The 20,024-nt window shown below is 46.4% G+C and overlaps 1 protein-coding gene across 1 annotated transcript in view; it reads left to right on the forward strand.

Moving 5' to 3' along the window:
- The window catches only part of NME8 (NME/NM23 family member 8), a 2,398,321-nt gene that overhangs the window by 656,235 nt on the left and 1,722,062 nt on the right, over window positions 1-20,024 (forward strand). The window lies entirely within an intron of this gene.

The raw sequence follows: 20,024 nt of genomic DNA on the forward strand, positions 1-20,024 counted from the left end.
ATTTATTTTATTTTGGGTATTTGTTGGGCATGAAACCTAGGTTTGGGAACCAACGGTGAACTGAACATTGTAGTGGTTACAGGCATACATTAGTGGAGTGATTACAAGTTTGCCTGCATTTCCTAAGGAAAAACTGCCAAAGGGAATTACTGTTACAGTGGGCCTCATTACGCGGTAGGTGGTAAGGGATTACCAGCACCGGTAACGGCACCGGTAATCCCTTACCACTCTATTCCGAAGTCCCTTAGCGGGTCTCTTCCTGAACGCCTGGTCTGACCAGGTGTTAAGGACGGGACCCGTTAAGGGACTTCAGAGCTAACAACGGTACCGCAAATTGCAGTACCGTTATTAGCTCCATCCCCATTCCCATTGAGCCCTATGGGGGTTCGAATGGGGAATGGTTCCCGGAATGGGGATTTAAGGTTGGAATGACCCGCTAAGTCCCATTTCAGGAACCCAGACCCCTAATGCGGTAAGGGGGTAGCTATGGTGCTAATAGCACCATGGCTACCTCCTACCGCGTAATGAGTCCCAGTATGGGGTAAGCATGTAGTAACTTGAAAGGTGCTCATGATTCGGAGTCATACGGACCCTTCCGTTATTCTCCATTTTGGAGCCCCATAGGACTCCATGGGTAAATCCTATATTATTGCATGTGAGATTACATCAAGTAGTACATTTTTCTTCTTAATGATTTTGTGTGAAGGTAATTGCCTCCACACAAGGACATGAGGAATTGAATATGTTCCGGTTTGAACTTTGGAATGAGCAGTAAAAAATGCTGTATTTCCAAATACCACTTGTTTTACCGTTTCCACAAAACCCATGGTCCAGCCCTAACTATTTTGTGAAGTTGGAAGACAAATATTTTTGGAAGTAAAAGTGCCATTCCCATTCTCAATATGGATATATTTTAGACAAAAAAAATATTTAGAATGGATTGTGTCCTCCCACGTATTCCTTATCTTTGATATTCGTATCTCGCCAGCTTCAGACATTTTTTTATCGGCAGAGGGTGCTGTGCACAATGCCGTGGCGTCGATCTCCCTCGAGGGCCGCCGTGGCGTGTCAATATCACCAGTAGTATAAGTAGCTTCTGCTGCGCCCGTTGGCTTCAGTTCTGTTTTTCCAATAGCTTTGCTTCGAGCAATAACGGGGCGCTTCTTTTTTCTTCTGAAAAATGTCTTCTTCGACACCTTTTACCCCTAAGTTGGGTTTAAAAAAATGTCACGACTGTGGGGCGAAATGTCAATTACAGATCCTCACTGTGTCTGCCTTTGGTGTTTGCGTTCCGGCCACCAGACCAACGACTGCGGGTCCTGTCAGTCTATGACTGAAAAAGCTCTCAGAGAACACAGAGGTAAGTTGGCGGTGGGGGGCAGCTTTGAAGGCTACTTTGAAGAAGTATAAAAAGTCTGGTGAGTTTAAGGACTCCACTCGGCATAAACATTCAAAGAGGTTCCGGTCGAGGAGGCAGTCGAGACAATCTTCGTCTTCTTCTTCGAAGAAGGCAAGGAAAAGACACCATAGGTCTCCCTCTTCATCATCGGATACCTATACTCAGGTTATAAGATGCCCGACTGTGTCGGATTCCCCCAGTAAATGGAATGCTCTCAGGGTAGAGATGATGCGGATCTTTGAGAATGTGTCCTCAACCCCCTTAAAAGAGTCACGCAAGAGCCAGACCACGGTCACTCCTTTGGACAACTCAGGAAGGTCAAACACTACTTCCACGAAGACAAGTAGTAGATCAGAGATCCGAGATACTCTACCCGACAAAAAGGTGTCGAGGGTATCGACTCGTGAGTCGAGCCTGTCTCCTATAACGGCAAAGAAACAAAAATCGTTGAAGCCTTAGACGATTTTATCGACGCCGAAATCAAGAGAAAATCTACCCTTTATCGAAGACGCCGTAAACGGTATCTTCGATTCCATCGAAGCCCATTACGGTTCAGGAGAAAATATTCAAACCTGTACAGAAGAAAGACTTTTTTAAGTCAATGTCCTCGATTTATGAAGAGGAAAGTGCTTCAGGGGAGGATATTTCTCCATCAGGAGTGAGGTTTGGAATTAGAGAGGTGCCTGAAGAACTAATTGATCCTGAGTCTAGAAGACCCAATTTTACCTTTTTACAAGGCCCTTCAGAGGAAGGTGGTAGCTAACTGGGAAACTCCACAATCTGGTCCTTCTGTCAACATGAGCTGTGCTAGGAAATATAGACCCTCAAGCAGTGACCCTGACTATCTCAGCAAACATCCTACGCCTGAGAGTTTGGTAGCTCAGGCTGCGACTTCGACTTCGACCAGACAGTCAGCCTAACCCTCTATTCCCCCAGATAGAGACGATAAAAAGGTGGACGCATGGGCTTGCAAGGTTTTTACCTCGGGCAGTATGGCCCCGAAGTCCACTAATGTTACCTGTGCCCTGGCCAGGTTTACTCATACCCTGTGGGAATGTGGTAACATGACGGCTGGTCATATGACAGAAGGTGAAGAAAGGGATGGCTTTCTGAAAATAGTTAAGGATGGCAAGGAGGCGATGGGAGAGTGTCTCCAATCAGGACTGGATACTGCTGACAGCGTTAGCAGATCCATGGCTGCAAGCACTGTACTACACAAATTTTGCGTGGTTAAGGAAGTCAAGGTTTGCACCGGACGTGCAGGCCAAGCTGCTCAACATGCCCTTCGACGGTTCGAGATTGTTCGGCAGCACGGCAGATGAGAGTTTGGAGAAGCTTCAGACTTCCAAGGCAGCGGCTAAGTCCCTTAGCACTTCCATTCGGCAACCTCAGCAACCTTATTCAGGCTCACCTTCCTGGAGAGGTAATTCTTTTCGTTTCTATTCCTCAGTTGGTAGAGGAAGAGGACAGGCCGCACAAAGAGGGCAAATAAGATTTCCTCGCGGTGGATGAGGAAAGGGTGCTAGATCAGCCCCAGAAGTGGCAACTGTCCCCTCAGCTGCTGCTGCAGCCGCCGCCTCTAAGCCACTATGAGGCCTTGACCCCCAAGACCCCGTTCGGAGGCAGAATCTCTCAGCACCTGAACGAATGGCAAGGCATTATTTCAGAGGCTTGGAACTGGAAACAGTAGCTCAAGGTTACTGCCTTCCTTTTCTAAAAAGACCTCAGGATCATCCTCCGAGAGCCAACTCTGTCAAAATTCCAGATCTGCTCTTTGTGCAGGAAATCTTAACGCTGCTAGAGAAATGTGCAATAGACGAAGTACCTGTAGCTGAGAGGAACAAGAGTTGGTTTTCCCCTTATTTTCTGATTCAGAAGAAGGACAGAGGATTGATACCCATCTTGGACTTGAGAAACTACAACAAGTTCCTCAGGAAGAACAAGCTCAAGCTCTACAACCTATTCACTCTGTTCAGTGACTTAGAAGATTTCGGCATGGCCTTCACCAACTATGCCGACGATACTCAAATTCCTCTCCCACTAACAGGAATCTATGAACAAGATCATGACACCCTCCAGAAGACCTATGCACACATCCAGGCCTGGATGGCAGCTAATGGTCTCTGTCTAAATGGGGAAAAGACAGAAATCCTACTGGTAGGCCCAAAAGAATCCCTAAAAAAACTAGATGTCAAATATAGTTCCTTCACCATTGAGAACTCTATTATCAGAGCCGCCACTGCAGTGAAAACCCTTGGTGTTTATTTAGATTCCACCTTATCAATGACAGACAGGTTAGTGCCATCTCATCCTCAGCCGCAATTACTACTAAAATCATAAATGCAGTAAAACCTCACCTATCACCAAAAAACTGCCTTAACATAACGAGAGCTACAATTGGTGCAGAACCCGACTACTGTAACATCTTACTCCTAGGCACTTCCGCAAATAATGTCAACAGACTTCAAATGGCACAAAACAGCACCCTCAGAGCCACCCTCACCATCCAGAGGAGAGAGCACATTACACAGGCAAGAAAAGACCCCCACTGGCACCCTATCAAGGAATGCATTACATTTAAGGCCCTCACTATCAGCCATAGATGCCTTGCCCTGACAGCCCCGGCGTACCTAGCAGAAAGAATTCAATAAGCCCCGGACACAGACCAAAACCTGACCAATACTCTCACTTGCTCTCCGTCCCAGCCTTCAACAGAGCCAAAGCTGGCGGCACAAGCTTTGAAGTCCTAGCACCAAAAGCTTGGAATGCGCTCCCACGCAACTGAAGAAATGAACAATACCTCACAATCTTCAGGAAGGTGCTAAAAACAAATCTCTTCAACTAGTCTATTGCCAAATGTACTGCCTCTAATACCGTTCCTATGTAACCTGGAACGCTGTCATGTTTTTACCTGTACCACTGCCTATGAATTATCTGTACCATGTCATAAGTGAATATCCTGTAACAGCGCCACGATGCCCTTGGGCCGCTGGGCGCTTTATAAACCCAAATAAATAAATAAATAAATGGTTACCCTTTCTCAGATCCTTCAGGCTCTCCAACTCCAAGATTGGTTGGTATCATTGGACCTTCAGGATGCTTACTTTCATGTGCCAATTCACCTCAAGCACAGAAAGTACCCAAAGTTCGCGGTTGGTGGTTCTCATCAGTTTCGAGTTCTGCCATTCGAGCTGACCTCCGCCCGAGGGTTTTCACCAAACTGATGGCGGTTGTGGCAACAAACCCTAGGAGAGAGGGGATTCACGTCTACCCCTATCTGGACAACTGGTTGATCAGGGCTCATTCACCCGAGCAAGCTCAGTGTCATCTCAGGATCACCTGCCACTCCCTCCACAGACTGGGCTTCTCCCTCAATTTCAAGAAGTCCCATATGACACCATTCCAGAGACTCCAGTTCATCGGAGCAGTCTTGGATACTTCCACTGGGAAAGCCTTGCCTCCCGAGGTGAGAGCTCAACACATTCAGCAGATGGTAGTAAAATTCCAGAATGCTCAACATCTTCCGGCCTTTGATTTTTTGAGGTTGCTCGGTCTCATGGCGTCCTGAATTTTCCTGGTTCCAGAGGCATGATTGAGAATGAGATCCCTTCAATGGGCCCTCAGGACTCAGTGGTCCCAATTTTCTGAGAATATGTGTTACGCTCACCTGGTATCCACAGGGGCGCCACCCAGCCGGGTTACTCGCTGGTATGCTTCTCAGCCCTGCCCTGATGTGGTCTGAGGGGAAGGTTCTGCCTGAAAATACAGGAGGACTGTGTTCAAGACTGACCCCTTGTGGTAGAATTAGGCGTTCTCTCCATCCTGCCTTCTTTGCAGGGGCGCGTTGTCTTTCATGGGCGAGTGCGGTCCAGTTACTTCACTGACGCCGGCCGGTTTGATATTGTTCAGGTAGGTCTTATTGCTGTTCTTTAGTTTTGTTGCTATCCTGCATGCCTTCCTTTGTTTAAAATGTCTTTTTTCTCCCTTAGGTATGCAGAGCTTCAGCGCACCGAACTGGCTTGGTTGTGCCCCGCTGGTAAATGATGGCGCATTAAGAGCGCTATGATGCGGTAAGTAAGCGCTATGCACAGCGCTGTGAAGTCTTGCCTTTGCTAACCTGTGTTTTCCTTCCTTGTAGGTCACGTTGTTCTTCAGCGCGAGTGGAATGTCCAGAGTGGTGCCAGCCGAGAGGGGACCAGCCAGGTAAGCCTTTTGAGCAGTTCGTAATTTGTAAATGTCTCTACTGCTTTCTTTAATGTTGCCTCTATCTTCCTCTTTCAGGTCGTTCTGTCCGGGAGGCGTGCAGATTCGAGGAAGCTGTTCTCAGTAGCTGCAAGTGTTTAAAGATGAAGATTGCAGGTAAGATGCTGCTGCTAATGATGTTCATTTTGTCTCCTTGCAGGTTCTGCTTCTCCGAGGTTCGAGGGAATAGCTGGACACGGTGAGCGTCATGTTGCAAGCTGCAAAGTAACGCGAATCGTGTTGTCTTGCTTGGGTGTGGTTTAAATAGCCCCTACAAAATAGTCCAGGTAAAGTAGTCCCTAGGCTACCACACCCAAAACACTAGACTGCATAGCTTGGTTCTAACGAACCAAGCTATATGGATGCCTCCATGTTGGCTGACAATACAATAAAGTAGTTCCCAAGCACATTGTTTTTCATGGTGTATGAGCCAGGACTGGCCCCATGAGGGCTTTTGAAGAGGATGCCAGGCTCTAGAGGCCCGAGTGCTGACTCCATCTGGCCAATGGGTTTGCCAGAGGGGGTTTTGGGCGAGGGTCGTGACAATATGTCAGATCTTCTGTAAGTTCCGAAAATAGTTGCTCAAGACCTAACTTGGTGGGTTTACAAGGAGAACATCTTTTTGGCAACCATGGCCGGAGATAACGGTAGTAACGGATGCCTCACCCCCGGGGTGGAGAGCCCACACCAACAAACTGACAATCAGCGGTCGTTGGTCTCCATCAGAGTCCAAACTACACATCAACCTTTCGAGCTGAGGGCAATCAGACTAGCACTGAAGACCTTCCTGCCCTCTGTACGGGGAACGAATGTCCTGATAATTACGGACAACACAGTGGCCATCTACTACCTCAACAAGAGAGGAGGCGTAGGGTCACTACCACTGTGCAGAGAGGCAATGCAGCTCTGGTTCTGGGCAATACAAGAAGGAATCTCTGTCGGCAGTTCACCTAGCCGGATATGATATGATATTTTATTTATATTGCGCTCATACACAGGTGGTTCATAGTGTGAACAGGCAAAGGGAGGGGAACAGGGGTGAACAAAACAATGATCTTACTAGGCCCAGTGAGATTGAGAACTCACAAGTGCATGGGGAAGGGAAAAGGGGGAAGTGCATGGAGAGGGAAAAATTGGATAGTGCAGAACATAGGACAGAGCAAAATAAATAATAATAAGTCAAATAAAAATAAATAAATGTGATACACAATAGTAGTGCAGCCGGAAAGTGGCAAAGTGCTAGGTTAGTCAGATACAGTGAATCTGATAAGTGCAGAAAAAGTATGGGTGGAGGACTGTATGGGTTACAGATACAGGTCCAAGTACAAGGGGTGGCCCGGAGGCAGTGGATCGGGGTGGCAGGGTGAGCAGGTAACTGGGTCCAAAGGACAGAGGGTGGCCAGGTACACAGTGCCGAGAGCTAAAGTAAGTCAGCAAGGGAGAAGAGGAGCAAAGGCAGAAGCAAAGAGGAAGGTCTTGAGGTGCTTTGGGAATCGTAGATGGTTCTCCTCAAGTTTCAAGGTGGCAGGGAGGCTGTTCCAGAGGGAGACCCCGGCCGAAGATAGAGATCTACCCCCACCTTGTTTCTTTGAAAAACGGCTGACCCTGAGGGAGTTAGTTAGAAGTAGAGGAGCGAAGGGCTCGAGAGGGGAGGTATTTACGAAGGGATAGTTGAAGGTATTTTGGGCCCAGGCGCCAGAAAGCCTTGTGGACAATGTAGAGGGTTTTAAATGTAATCCTTGTATTCACTGGGAGCCAATGAAGGGATTGAGATGGAGAGATACGATCCTATGGCTTGAGGCCAAGGACAAGTACTGTAGTTCTGTTCTGGATTAGCTGTAAAGGGCGGAGAGTGGAGGCAGGTCGATTTTGAAAGAGGCTGTTACAGTAGTCCAACCTAGAGAGAATCAGAGCTTGGGAGACAGTGAGCTTCTGAGGGAAGGAGAGGAAAGGCAGAGTACCTCTGATGAGTTGCAGTAAGAAGTATGACTTTTTAGAGACGTCAGAGAAGGAAAGTGACGAGTCAAAGATGACCCCGAGGTTCTTAGCCTCGCAGGTAGGAGCAGAAGGAGGGCCAAGAGAGGCCGGCCAGAGAGTGAGGGGAAAGAATTTGGTGAAGGTGTACCGATGAGGAGGATCTCAGTCGTGTTGGCATTTAAACAAAGATCATTGGTGACGCACCAATTTTGAATGGCAGTTAGGCAGTCAGAGATGAGGGAAGGAGAGGAGGTGGCTGAAGGAAGCTTGAAAATAAGTTGGGTGTCATCAGCATAGCACTGGAAATTTTGAGCAGAAAAAGGAAATGTAGTAGGCGAGAGTTGCCAGGTATTAGTTGAAAAGCCAGGGCGAGAGGTTAGACCCCTGGGGGACACCACAGTTAGAGAGGAAAATAGAAGATAGGCAAGACCCTAGTTGTACCTGGGACGATCTATGAGAGAGGAAAGAGGTCAGCCAGGCCAGAGCCTGATCGGTGATACCCAGGTTGTCACGGAGACGATTGAGCAGGATGGTATGTTTGACCGTGTCGAAAGCAGAGGAGAGATCTAGTACGATAAGGACAGAAGGGATGTTAGAGTCAAGGTTGGAGAGCAGGTCTTCAGGGATATTCTGGAGAGCAGTTTCCGTGCTTCTGTCAGCTCTGAAGCCAGATTGGTGGTTGTGGAGGGAGCCAACAGAATCAGAGTGAAGGTTAAGGTGAGAGTTGGCAAGCTTTTCCAAGAGCTTACCCAAAAAGGGAGTGATGGAGATTGGGCCATAGTTAGCCGGGCAAGAAGGATCAGCTGTGGGTTTCTTGAGGAGAGAATGCGCAAGGGAGTGCTTCAGAGGGGAAGGGAAAGATCCAGAGGCAAAGGAGAGGTTGCAGAAATCAGCAAGGGCCGGGGCGAGGGTATCAATGCAGTCCTTAATGGTTTTAGAGGAACAGGGATGGACCTGTTTTGATGAGGCTTTCATAGATCGGACTTGTCTAACGACCTCATGGGGGTGAAAAGAGGAAAGGAGGAGAAGGAGGGATGGGGTAGCTGAAGGTGGGTCAGCAAGAAGAGAAGAAGAGGGGAGTGGACAGGGAGTGGAGGAGAGGGTGGAAAAGATGACTTGGGTTTTAGAGATAAAGTGAGAGGCAAGGGCATTGCAAAGAACATGGGAGGCGAGAGGAGGGGTGGAGACTGCAGAGGGGGAGGGGTTGGCCAGTTCCTTGCAGATTTTAAAAAGTTCAGCTGAGTTGTTAGAAGCCGCTGAGATACAGGCTTGAATGTAGACTCACTTCTTGGTGCATACATTGAGTCGGTATTGCCTTTGGAGAAGGCGGGAGGCCAATTTTTCAGGGGATGAGCAGGAAGCCCTCCATTTCCTCTCGGCCGTCCTACACTTAAGTTTAAGTGTATCTAGGTCAGAGTCATATCCAGAGTTGCACTTGGCTTTGGGCTTCAAACGGATTCTCACGACAGGGGCAAGAACATCAGGAGTAGCAGAGATAGAGGAGCGTAAAAGAGACAGGGCTGTGTCAGGGTGTGAGTCAGCCTGGAGTAGAGGAGGGGGGAGAAAGTGTAAGCGAAAGCCTCGACTGACACACGCTTCACGGGCCGGATGTCCGAGAAGGTGGGTGGCAATATTGGATTAGGCTTCACTTTAGGGGAGGCGATGGAAAGATGAGAGGAGAGGAGGCAATGATCACTCCAGGAGAGAGGAGTTATGAGGGGAGTAGATAGAATGAGGCCAGAGGAGATCAAGACATCAAGTGTGTGGCCAGCAGAGTGTGTCGGGCCGGAGGGTAGGATGGAGAGGGAGAGTGAATAGCAGAGGTTACAAAAGTGCGCAGAAGAGGAGCAGGGAGAATCCAGATGGATGTTGAGGTCACCAAGGAAGAAGAGTTGAGTGGTAGAGGCAAGGAGGGAGGAGGAAAGGTCTGCCCACTCAGAGAGAAAAGAGGTGATTTTACCAGCGGGCCGGTAGAGAGTGGCAACAGTAACAGAGTGGCTAGGAGAGAGAGGGGAGAGCCTACAGACAAGGCATTCGAAAGAGGAGTAAGCCTGAGTGGGGATGATAGAGGCAGGAATCCACTCAGGGAAGATCAGGGATATACCACCTCTGGGCCGGGTGGTTCTGGCGGCAGAGAGGATCTTGTAGCCATCAGGGAGGAGAGTGTCAAAGCTTGTGACAGAGCTGTCCGTGAACCACGTCTTTGTGAGACCGAGGACGTCAAGGTCAAGTTCTTCTAGGAGGCAGCAGATGTCGGAGGAGTGTTTGACAGCAGAGCGGGAGTTGAGGGTGGCAAGATGAAGAAGGTTGGCAGCCGTAAAGACCTTACGGGGAGGGGTACAAATCAGAGGTATGCCCTGCGGAGGTGTGGAGGGAGCAGAGGAGGAAGGAGAAAAGGGCAAGGTAGCCAAGGGAGGAGAGTAAGGGACAGCTGGAGATGAGAGGAAGTTTGAGGCGAGGGAACCATCTATCAAAGAGAAGGAGATTGGCCTGAGGGCCTTGGACCATGACAGTGCCGTTTAGGTAGATATTAATGATGACTTTGGAGGAGTCAAAGGAATCCATGAGGACTTCCCAGCGGGTGCCACCATTAATCGGAGAGGAAGAGACAGGACAGAGCACAGAGATCATATGAGGGGTCCAGAGATCTGGGGAGGGAATGACAAAGAGGATGTCAGTGAGGGCAAAACACGGCGGCGGACGCTCTGAGCAGGCAGAGCACAGTCTCCCACGAGTGGTAACTAGCTCAGGGAGTCCTTCAAGAGATCTTCACCCTTTGGGGAACCCCTCAAGTGGATCTGTTTGTGACCGAGATCAATTGGATTCCCACTCCTGTATGCGTTTCCTCCAGTCCCCGTGATTCCTCATGTAATCAGGAGGTTGAGAAAGCTCATGAAAACCATGATCCTAATTGCTCCGGATTGGGCCAGGGGGACGTGGTACTCCAATACGTCTTCCACAAAGAGAGGATCTTCTCTCGCAAGGGGAAGGTCGGGTTCTCCATCCAGAGGTCAAGACACTCAGTCTTCACGGATGGTTTCTGAGAGGCTGAGATATAAGTATTGGGACCTCCCAAATGACGTAATGGAGATTTTGCTTTCAGCCAGAAAGCCAGCAACCAAATATCTGTACCGGGGACGTTGGAATAAATTCAGTAACTAGGGCAAAGACAAGAATGTGGACCCTTTTCAATCTGGCACTCCTATGGTGCTTTCTTTGCTATTGCATCTGGCCAATCTGGGCCTCCAGATTGGAACAATAAAGGGATACCTAGCAGAGCTTTCCATCTTTAATCGCTCCCCTCAAGAGGTTTCTTATTTCAAGATACCATTAATTGTCCAATTTCTGAAGGGACTCACTAACGTGTACCCCCCTGTACCATTTTATGTCCCCGCATGGGAATTTAAACCTTGTGTTAAAGTTTCTAACATGTGTACCCTTTGAGCCCTTACATTCCTGCCTGTTAAGGCTCTTAACACTGGAAACTGCTCTTCTTGTAGCACTAACTTCAGCCCACAGGGTAAGTGAGTTGCAGGCTCTTTCATGCAAACCTCCTTATAATACTTTTCATTAGGATAGTCCTTAGAGTTAAACCATCATTTTTGCCAAAACTAGTTTCTGACTTTCATTTGTCACAAAAAATAATACTTACAACTTTCTTCCCTCCTGCTCATTTGGACAAAGAGGAGGAGAGGTTACATAGACTAGACCCAAAAAGGGCTCTGAGTTTTTACATGACGAGAAAGGCAACATTTCGCCATGATGATCAATTTTTTGTGGGTAATACCGGTCCTAAATTAGGACTATCGGTAACAAAACAAACTATATCCCGGTGGATTACACTGGCTATTGGACAGTGTTACAGGCTTGCTGGAAAGGACCTGCCGGAAGGGCTTCAAGCTCATTCCGTGAGGGGCATGGCAACTTCCGCAGCTCTTCAAAGGGGTGTCCCTGTAATTGACATTTGCTCAGCTGCAACTTGGACGTCAATTCATACCTTTGTTAAGCAGCTTAGACTCCTCTTTGTCTCAAGAAGACCTTTTTGCCAAGGCAGTCCTTCATTCCATTCATGATAAACCTAAATAGTACTCCCGCCTCCAAATTGTCACTGCTTTGGGAGTCTATCCAAAGATGAGGAATACATGGGAGGACACAATCCATTCGAAGAACAAGTTACTTACCAACTGATAACGTTCTTTCGACTGGATGTTCCTCCCACCTATTCCTCATCGCCGCTCCCAGCATACCCCGCCTTACAATTTACGTGAAATACACTTTGCGTTTCCTGAGAGCTTGCAGTCTGGAGTACACCTGGTTAGTTCCTCGAGTTATGGAACGAAAAAACAGAACTGAAGACAATGGCTGTGGCACAAGCTACTTATACTACTGGTGATGTTGACACGCCACGGCGGCCCTCGAGGGACATCGACGTCACAACATCGTGCACAGCCCCCTCTGCCGAGCAAATGTTTTCCGAAGCAGCAAAGCTGGCGAGATACGAATATCAAAGATAAGGAATACATGGGAGGAACATCCAGTCAAAAGAACGTTACCAGTAGGTAAGTAACTTGTTCTTTTATAATCCATACTTCTTTGCACCCAGTAATTCATGCAATCTGAAAGAGGCAAACATCATTACAAAAAAGCATTTTTACCTGAAAGGTCCTCTCCCAGATCAGGCAAAAATAATCATAAAGCTACTTCTTGTGGCACTGCATTGCTGGTACCACTGATCTTAAGTTGTCATTGAAGATGTGTGCATGGAAGCTGGGGCAGGCTCCTATGTCTGCTTCATTCTATTTTATTTCTGGGAATATTTCTACTCCCTAGTTCTTCTCAGATGAGTTGCCTGTTTTAGAGAGTAGAAATGGCTGACGATGGAGGCATTTCCCAGAAGGTTACCCAATAGCGCAAAGATAAGAACAAGTGGTGAGACAGTTTATGAGGATGTGAACAAAGTGGGGCATAGACCAGGGACAAAATAAAACCAAAAACTATATATACAGAGATGCAATCAAACAGGTAGCGAGAAGCAGGACTATTGATAGCTTTGTAGACTAGAACAAGAAATTTGAAAAGGGAGCCATTGCACATGGAAAGTCAGCCAGCATAGTGTAAGTAGAAAGAAGTGAGGGCAAATCTGGATAGGAGCGAGTGCGGATAACAGAGTTGAGGACTTTGTCTAGCAGGAGCAAGGAGTAGAGTAGAGAAGAATACCAGGCAGTAGGTTTGAACAGTTGTCGAGTTTGCTAACCACAAGGAAGAGATTAGAGTTTTTTCATAGTGTGACGAGTCAAAATATTCACTTTTTATGAATGTTGACAAGGTTAATACCAGCAGAAGATGTGATGGTAGTGATGAATTGTTGCAGTCAAAGGTCACTATCAAAGTACAGCCCAAGGTTGCAAGCGTTGGGCGACAAAGCACAGAGTTTAGGCGAAATGGATATAGGGGAGGGGTGGGTGGCGATGGTATTGAAAGCTGGGAGAATGAAGACCTCTGTTTTTAAAAAGCTCAGCATGAGGCAGAAGAGAGCCAAGAGGACTGCAGTGAGACAGTTGGAAATGTGTTCCATTCTGGCTGGAGAAAAGGAGGGAAAGGACAAAACTATTTGAGTACCATCAACAAGAGGTGATAATGAAAACCAACTGACTGGTAGGTCTTCCTAGAGAAGAGGTATAGAGCGTGAAGAGTAGAGATCCAAGGACTGATCCTTGGGGGACGCCATCAGGAAGAGGGATGGAGTCAGAGATATGCGAGTCCCCGGAGATTTTAAAGGCGCACCCTTCCATGTAGGAAGTAATTCAGGCACAATCAGATTTGCTATACCGAAGGTACTGGAAGTGAGATGGAAAGTGGAGTGGTGGACAGCGTCAAAAGCGGCAGACCGTTTCAAAAGGATGAGTATAGAAGAGAGTTTGGAGTGGTGAGCATCAGAGATAAAGTTGGGGACATGCATGAGTGCAATCTCAGAGGAGCGTTTACTAAAAAAGCCTGATTTAAGTGGATCCCCAATGCCATTATCTTCAAGGTACTTAGTGATCCGATTGAAGACCACACACTCAAGGTCCTTCGAATAATGGAGAAGGAGGGAAACTGGAAGAGAGTTTGCCAGGATGTTTGGGTCCTCAGAGGGTTTCTTCAAAAGATGTAGGACAGTTGAAGAGTTTAAGGAGGCAGGGACAAGCCCAGTGGAGACAGAGAGGATAAAGAGTTTGGATAGGTAAGAATAGGCGATTGAGACCAGGTTGTTGAATGTTTGACTATCAAGCTGGTTGGTAGGCGCACAAGATGTGTTAGCTTTGCAAAGGATGGGTGCTACTTGGGTAGGAAAAGTAAGAGAGAAGGTGTTGAAGGGATAGGTGAGAGGTGGTGGACAAAAGGAGGGTGGGTGAGAGAGAAGGATTGTGGGAGTGTCACAACCTTTAGAGGTTTAGCGTAAAATTAGTGAGTAAAGTAACTAGCAGGAAGGGAGAATGCAATGGATATATGGGTTTCTATTGTTATCCGTACATAAAATGTATTACCGAGGTACCAGTCAGTGTAGCAGGGAATAGTTAACATTTACAGTTAGTAAACAGTAGATAACAGGTAACAGTACTGAAAGAGGATGTACGACTGCAACAGTAAAGTAGGCCGTAATACTTTATGTAGTGTACATAACATGTAGGCTAAAGGAGGAAGAAATCTCTTAATGCTGTCACAGATGGCCTCAAGAATCCAGAGACCTCAGAAATATGCTTCACGGTTTTACTAACATATAGATGAGAGTTATTCGAGAAGGTGGGGACTGGCACAGCTAAGGTTGTTCCTATGATTTCAGTATACTAAGTATAAGGTGCACTCTGGTTGCATTCACTTATTTGTATAATTTCTAATTATATATTTATACAACATTTTTTTAAATCTAATATTGACAGCTTATGGTGCTGGGAAGTATAAGCAGGGCACAACTAACCCTGAAAACTAAACATACCAAAACTGAATCAACACTCAAAACAAGTTGAGGTTGAACTTCCCGCACTCTACCACAAGTTTATCACTCTTCAAAATGAATTTCACTGTGAAAATGTTTTTTTTAATCAAATCTTTTTTATTAAGGAAAGTACAGCCACAAAAAAGATCCAAACGTTTGCCACAGTGACAGCATAATATTTTACATATAGCAACAACTGTTAGCCAGGAATCAACAGACAAATATACAGAGATAGATGAATACAGTGCAATATGTTATCATTTACCTGCTCATTAATATGGCCACATAGACCTGTGTCAGGGAGAATTCTCATAAATGGTGGATTTCCCTTACCTACCGAGTCCCTCAGCAGCTTTGCTGGATTTATAGGATTTATTTTTTTCACCTGGTAAGAGTGTGAGCCTTTTTTCCCACTCTTACATGTGTTTTGCTATGTGTATTTCTACTTTTTGTGTGATCTTGGGCACTGGAGTCTCACCTAATCCATGGCACCATATTCTTCCAAGTGTGTTACACAGCACCTTCAGTGCAGTGACACAGGGTTATCTTTTAGACTTTCCACCGACTCCATTTTCTGGGGCTGACTACTGTCCCCCAGAAAAGATAAAGTTGCCATTAACTTTATTTGGTCACTTTTACCACAGATCCAGTACACCACATCTTCCATGGAGTATTGGAAAAGGTTAACTCTTATCCCTTTTTGTCTGTGTCTCTTAGAGCATTGTTTTGCTCCCTTTACATTAAGACTTGGCTGGTGGCAGAGGTATCTACCCAATTGTTCATACCCTGGTTATCTTAAATAAGCATGGTATTGTTTTAGGCTATTATATTAGCCTCAAACATAAACCCGCTTCACCATATGTATTTTATTACAGCTGGGTTTATTCGCCATTTCTTTTTGTAAATGTCTTTCTCGTGTTTTACTCTGTGCGCCAAACCAGGTTTGGTCCCTATGTTCATCGCCTTTTCGCGGGCTTCCACACAGAAGCCCTCCTTTAGGCGCCTGACAGTCTTGGTAGGCAGGATGTGAGGGAGGGGCTGTAGGATCCCTGCCATGGGTACTTTTGTTAACCCATGTCGCATTCCTGTCTGATTGGCTAAGGGGACTGGCCTTGCTAGGCTAGCCACCCTGCTGTGTGATTGACAGCCAGGCTGAATGAATGGGGGAAAACTGCATAAAAATCAGGTCTCTGGGACTGGGAGAACACAGAGTGACCACTGGAATGAAAGAACCAATGAGGAACTGGAAGAGGAGGACCCCTACGACGACTGAACCGCCCGGTGAAGCCCTGCTGCAGGTCCAAATCTCCAGAATCCGACGACAGTGAAGATCCTCCAGGAAACATCTTCCCTTGAGATGGTGGGACCAACCAGTCCACCCAAACTGCAAGCCAGGACCCTTCCTCTGGTCGAATTCGCTGTACAGAGCTACAGTGAGCCGGATAGCCGGGAAGGTCGGACCCTGCTTGGGTTTTAAGGAGCACACCTTTTATTTGTTGCTTTGCTCTGCTGCTGGTTTCTTCCCTGGGTAGTGCAAGACCCTCCAGTCTTCCTACTTCTGATCAGTCCGACAGTCGCTTCAGGAACCATGAGCCTGCAGGAACTACCAGGAACTTCTGCCTCAGCTACAGCTCCCTCTCCGTTTTAATTTACTGTGCAAATCCGGTTGTTCGTTTCATTTAGCCGTGGTGAAAGTGTTTGAAATCTTTCTCCAATCCGAGGGCTTGTCTTTCTCTTCTCTTTGAACTAACTTTTCTACCAACCAACCTCGTCCGGAAACCGTGCCACAAACTTTACTGCAAACTACACTGAACTGTATTATTTTGAGCAAAAGACTTTTGAATCATTGACTTTGGCCCTAAACCTTTTCTATCTGATTTTATCATTGTAGTCTCTCTTGCTCGCTTGCCCTGAGTACTTACCTGTTGGTGTGAATTAATTTCTGTTAACATTTGCCTTTCCCTCCCTTTCAAATTACTGGAGTGCCATTTTGCTCCCACTTCATTTTGTGAGCTTAACTTGTCTGAAATTTAAGGGAAGTGGTGTGGTGTATTAAGAAAGTGATTTTTAGACTGCTTATAATAGTGTAATGTTATACAACTGAAGAGTGAAATAAATGTATATTCTTTTACTTGAAAACCTTGAGTCAGTGTTTGCCTGAATCATAGTAATTGCTGTCCTTTGTGTAACTATTTTATACTGCTCACTTACTCTTGAGATAAGTCTAGCAGCTCTGCTACTGCTAGCACTTTAGCATTGTAGTACAGGCTTGTACCAAAGGTGAAATTGTACTGTCACTTGTAGTCTTAATTGTGTGTGGTGTTCCCAAAGGATAATGCATATAATGCATATAATTATGCCTAACGCTGGTGTACAGCGGTGAGGATCAACGTATAGTAATTACACTTAGAGTGCTGCTATTACCTTGGATCAACTAACCACAAGGCTAACATCACTAAAAAGCTATGTTAATCATGTCTGATATGGAAAGCCACAGTCAGGAGACTCTCCCGAGTTACACTGCTCATTATTTAAAAAACATGTATAAAGAAAGGAAACTCTCTGCCAAAGGCAAAAAGTCTGAATTGATTGAAAAAATGTTAAAGAGCCCAAGTCTAGGGGGTGGGTCTGAAATGCCTGACTCCTTAGCAAATGTGGAAAGTATTGCGGATGATAATGTATATGTTACTGATGAATTGGAAGAACTAGATGCATCTCCTAGTGTAGGTCTCTCTGCTCCCTTGCCTGCTCAGCAACCTCAACCCTTGCCCACTGGGACCCTCACAGGTCCTACACTCAGTTCTGAATTCATTGCTCTAGAAAAAATGAGACTTGAACTGGAATGCAAACATTTAAATGCTCAAACTGAACAAAAACATCAAGAACTGAAACTCAGAAATTGAGTTGAATCATGAACTAGAAATGAAAAGATTGTCTCTTGAAAATGCTTCTCTCCCAGAGTCCTCTAGTTCTTCCAGTCCTAAGAGACCCTGTATACCTAAAGAAATTGTGGGTATGTATGAGGTTAAGCTTGATATTTTGGATTGGTTGGCAATGTTTGAGTATAACCATGGTATTCAAGGTCTCACAGGGAATCAATTGCTTCCCTGGCTCTTCTCTAGGATACCCACTGTTGCATCTGATGTTGTGATGGAGTTGGGGGAGGTGGATAGGTTGGATTATGGGTGTGTGAAGTTAGCTTTAATTGCTAGATTTGGGAAGACCCCTTCCCAGTACCTTAAGTGGTTTAGGACTCTCAAAAAGCATGATTGTAACCCTTGGGCTACCTGGGTATGTGAATGTTTTAAAAACCTAGATGGTTGGATTAAGGGTTACAGATTAAACACTTATGAAGGAAGGAGAAATCTTGTAATGTTGGAGTATATTGTTGATGTCTGCTCTCCTGAGCTCAGACAGCACTTGGCTGATTCTAAGGAGATAGATTCAAAGAGTCTAGCTAAGGCTGCTGACTTGTGGGTTTCCAACAGGGCTACTCACAAGGATTCTGGGGCTACTCAGAAAAAGGATGATGGGAAACAACCAAAGAAAGACAACAAAGAGAATTCTAATACCTCCAATCCAAAAGTGGGCCACAAACAACAACATAAGAGTAAACCACAAGGGAAAACAAATCAGGCTATTGTATCATCTGGAACCAAACCAGATGGAGGTCAGAACAAACCCCCATTCATTAAGACATTTGGGAAATGTTATGTTCACTTCTCATCCATCTGCAAGAGGGAAAAGACACGCTTCATAATCGGCATCCACGCTGAAAACGTTGCAGCACCTAAAAGACACAGAAGAAGAACTCAGTTCAATACAAATACGAACGGGTCGCATCGCGCATCGCGCTCTCACTCACCTTCAGCGCTACTCATCTCAGCAGCACATCGCCAGCCCCGGATGCCGGCCATCATCTAAGGAAGGAAAGGAACGAAGTTAGAGAACTGTTCAAAAGACTCATTATACTTACCTGTCGGACTCTTGCCAGTGAAGTAACTAGGCAGCAATGAGCCTGCATCAATCAACGCGCCCCTGCGCTGAAAGCAGGACGGAGAGCACACTTTCCAAGAAAACAAGGTGATCTGTGGATCAAAGGGAAGGGTTGGACTCTGGGGAAGAAGGGAATCAAGCACACATAGACAATAGGGAGTTAAACTCTACCAATACTGTGTTTCAGGCCCAGTCTCCATTCGAGTAGACTCCAGGGAAGGGTTCGATTTCGTAAGAGGTCAGAACAGGCTGAGTGACGTCCCCGTGGATACCAGGTGAGCGTTACATCCCCAGAGGAAGAAGTCCCTATGGCAAGTGGAAACCTTCACCTACTGGCTGATGAACCCATGATAATCTCAGCTAGTGTTTGTTTAGTGTCCCTGGGCTTGGGGGAGCAACATAATTTAGATGTCTATAATTCCATCCCAGATAATACTAAAGAGTATTACAAAGATAGTGTTCTTGTGAATGGTCAGGAAACCCTTGCCATCAGAGACACTGGAGCCAGCATAACTGTGGTGGAAGAATCATTTTTCAAGGTGGAGGATGTTTCTAAGGCACCCAAACACCTCACCAAGTTAGCTGGAGGCCCTGTGCAAATGCTTCCACAGTTGCCAGCTCTAATCCAGTGTAATGATATGATTGTCAAAATACCTGTTAGTGTGCAGAGTGAAGTGCCTGGGAGAGTCCTGTTGGGTAATGACCTGAAAACTCTTGGAGTTGTGTCAAGCACCCCCAGGCCTCCCAGTAAGAGGAGACAGAAGCTCACTAGGGCTGCAAGAGAGAGAACCTTGAGAGGCTCTCCAGAGGAGTTGATAGAGGAAACTATCACGCCCACTCCACAGGAGATGCTCACTGCTATTTCAAAGAAAACAGAGGGAAAGGGGAAACCCAAGACCTCCAGGAAACAGACAGACAGCACCCCTGTGCTACCAACAAGGACATCACCAAGATTGTCCAAGATCACCCTTGTGATCCCTCCACCTGCTGAGGCAGAGTGTGAGGTGCAACCTTGTGTGGTTGAGCCAGTTTCTGAAGAGTCATCTGGAAGAAGACACTGGCTTAGTTGGGGATCTTGACCCTGTTGACCATCCTGATCTGCAGTCTTACTGGAAGAAGGTGGACCCAACAGGGCAGACTTCAGTAAAGGACAGAGAGAGTGTCCTACTCTTGAAGTTGACCCTGTTGACCATCCTGAGCTGCAGTCCTTACTGGAAGAAGGTGGACCCAACAGGGCAGACTTCAGTAAAGGAAAGGGAGAGTGTCCTACTCTTGAAGGTCTTCGACAACAGGGTGCTAACCAACTTAATGGGCAAGAAGCTGGAAAGCACAGGCCGCTTCTACAGTGAACCAACTGAGTCTACCCCTGGAGACTGCAAAAGACTTGTAGTGACCCTTGCAAACAGACTCCAGTTCCTACAGTTAACCCATGAG

The sequence above is a fragment of the Ambystoma mexicanum genome, chromosome 5p, assembly GCF_040938575.1.
Source record: "Ambystoma mexicanum isolate Mex_15411 chromosome 5p, UKY_AmexF1_1, whole genome shotgun sequence".
NCBI classification, from domain to species: Eukaryota; Metazoa; Chordata; class Amphibia; order Caudata; family Ambystomatidae; genus Ambystoma; species Ambystoma mexicanum.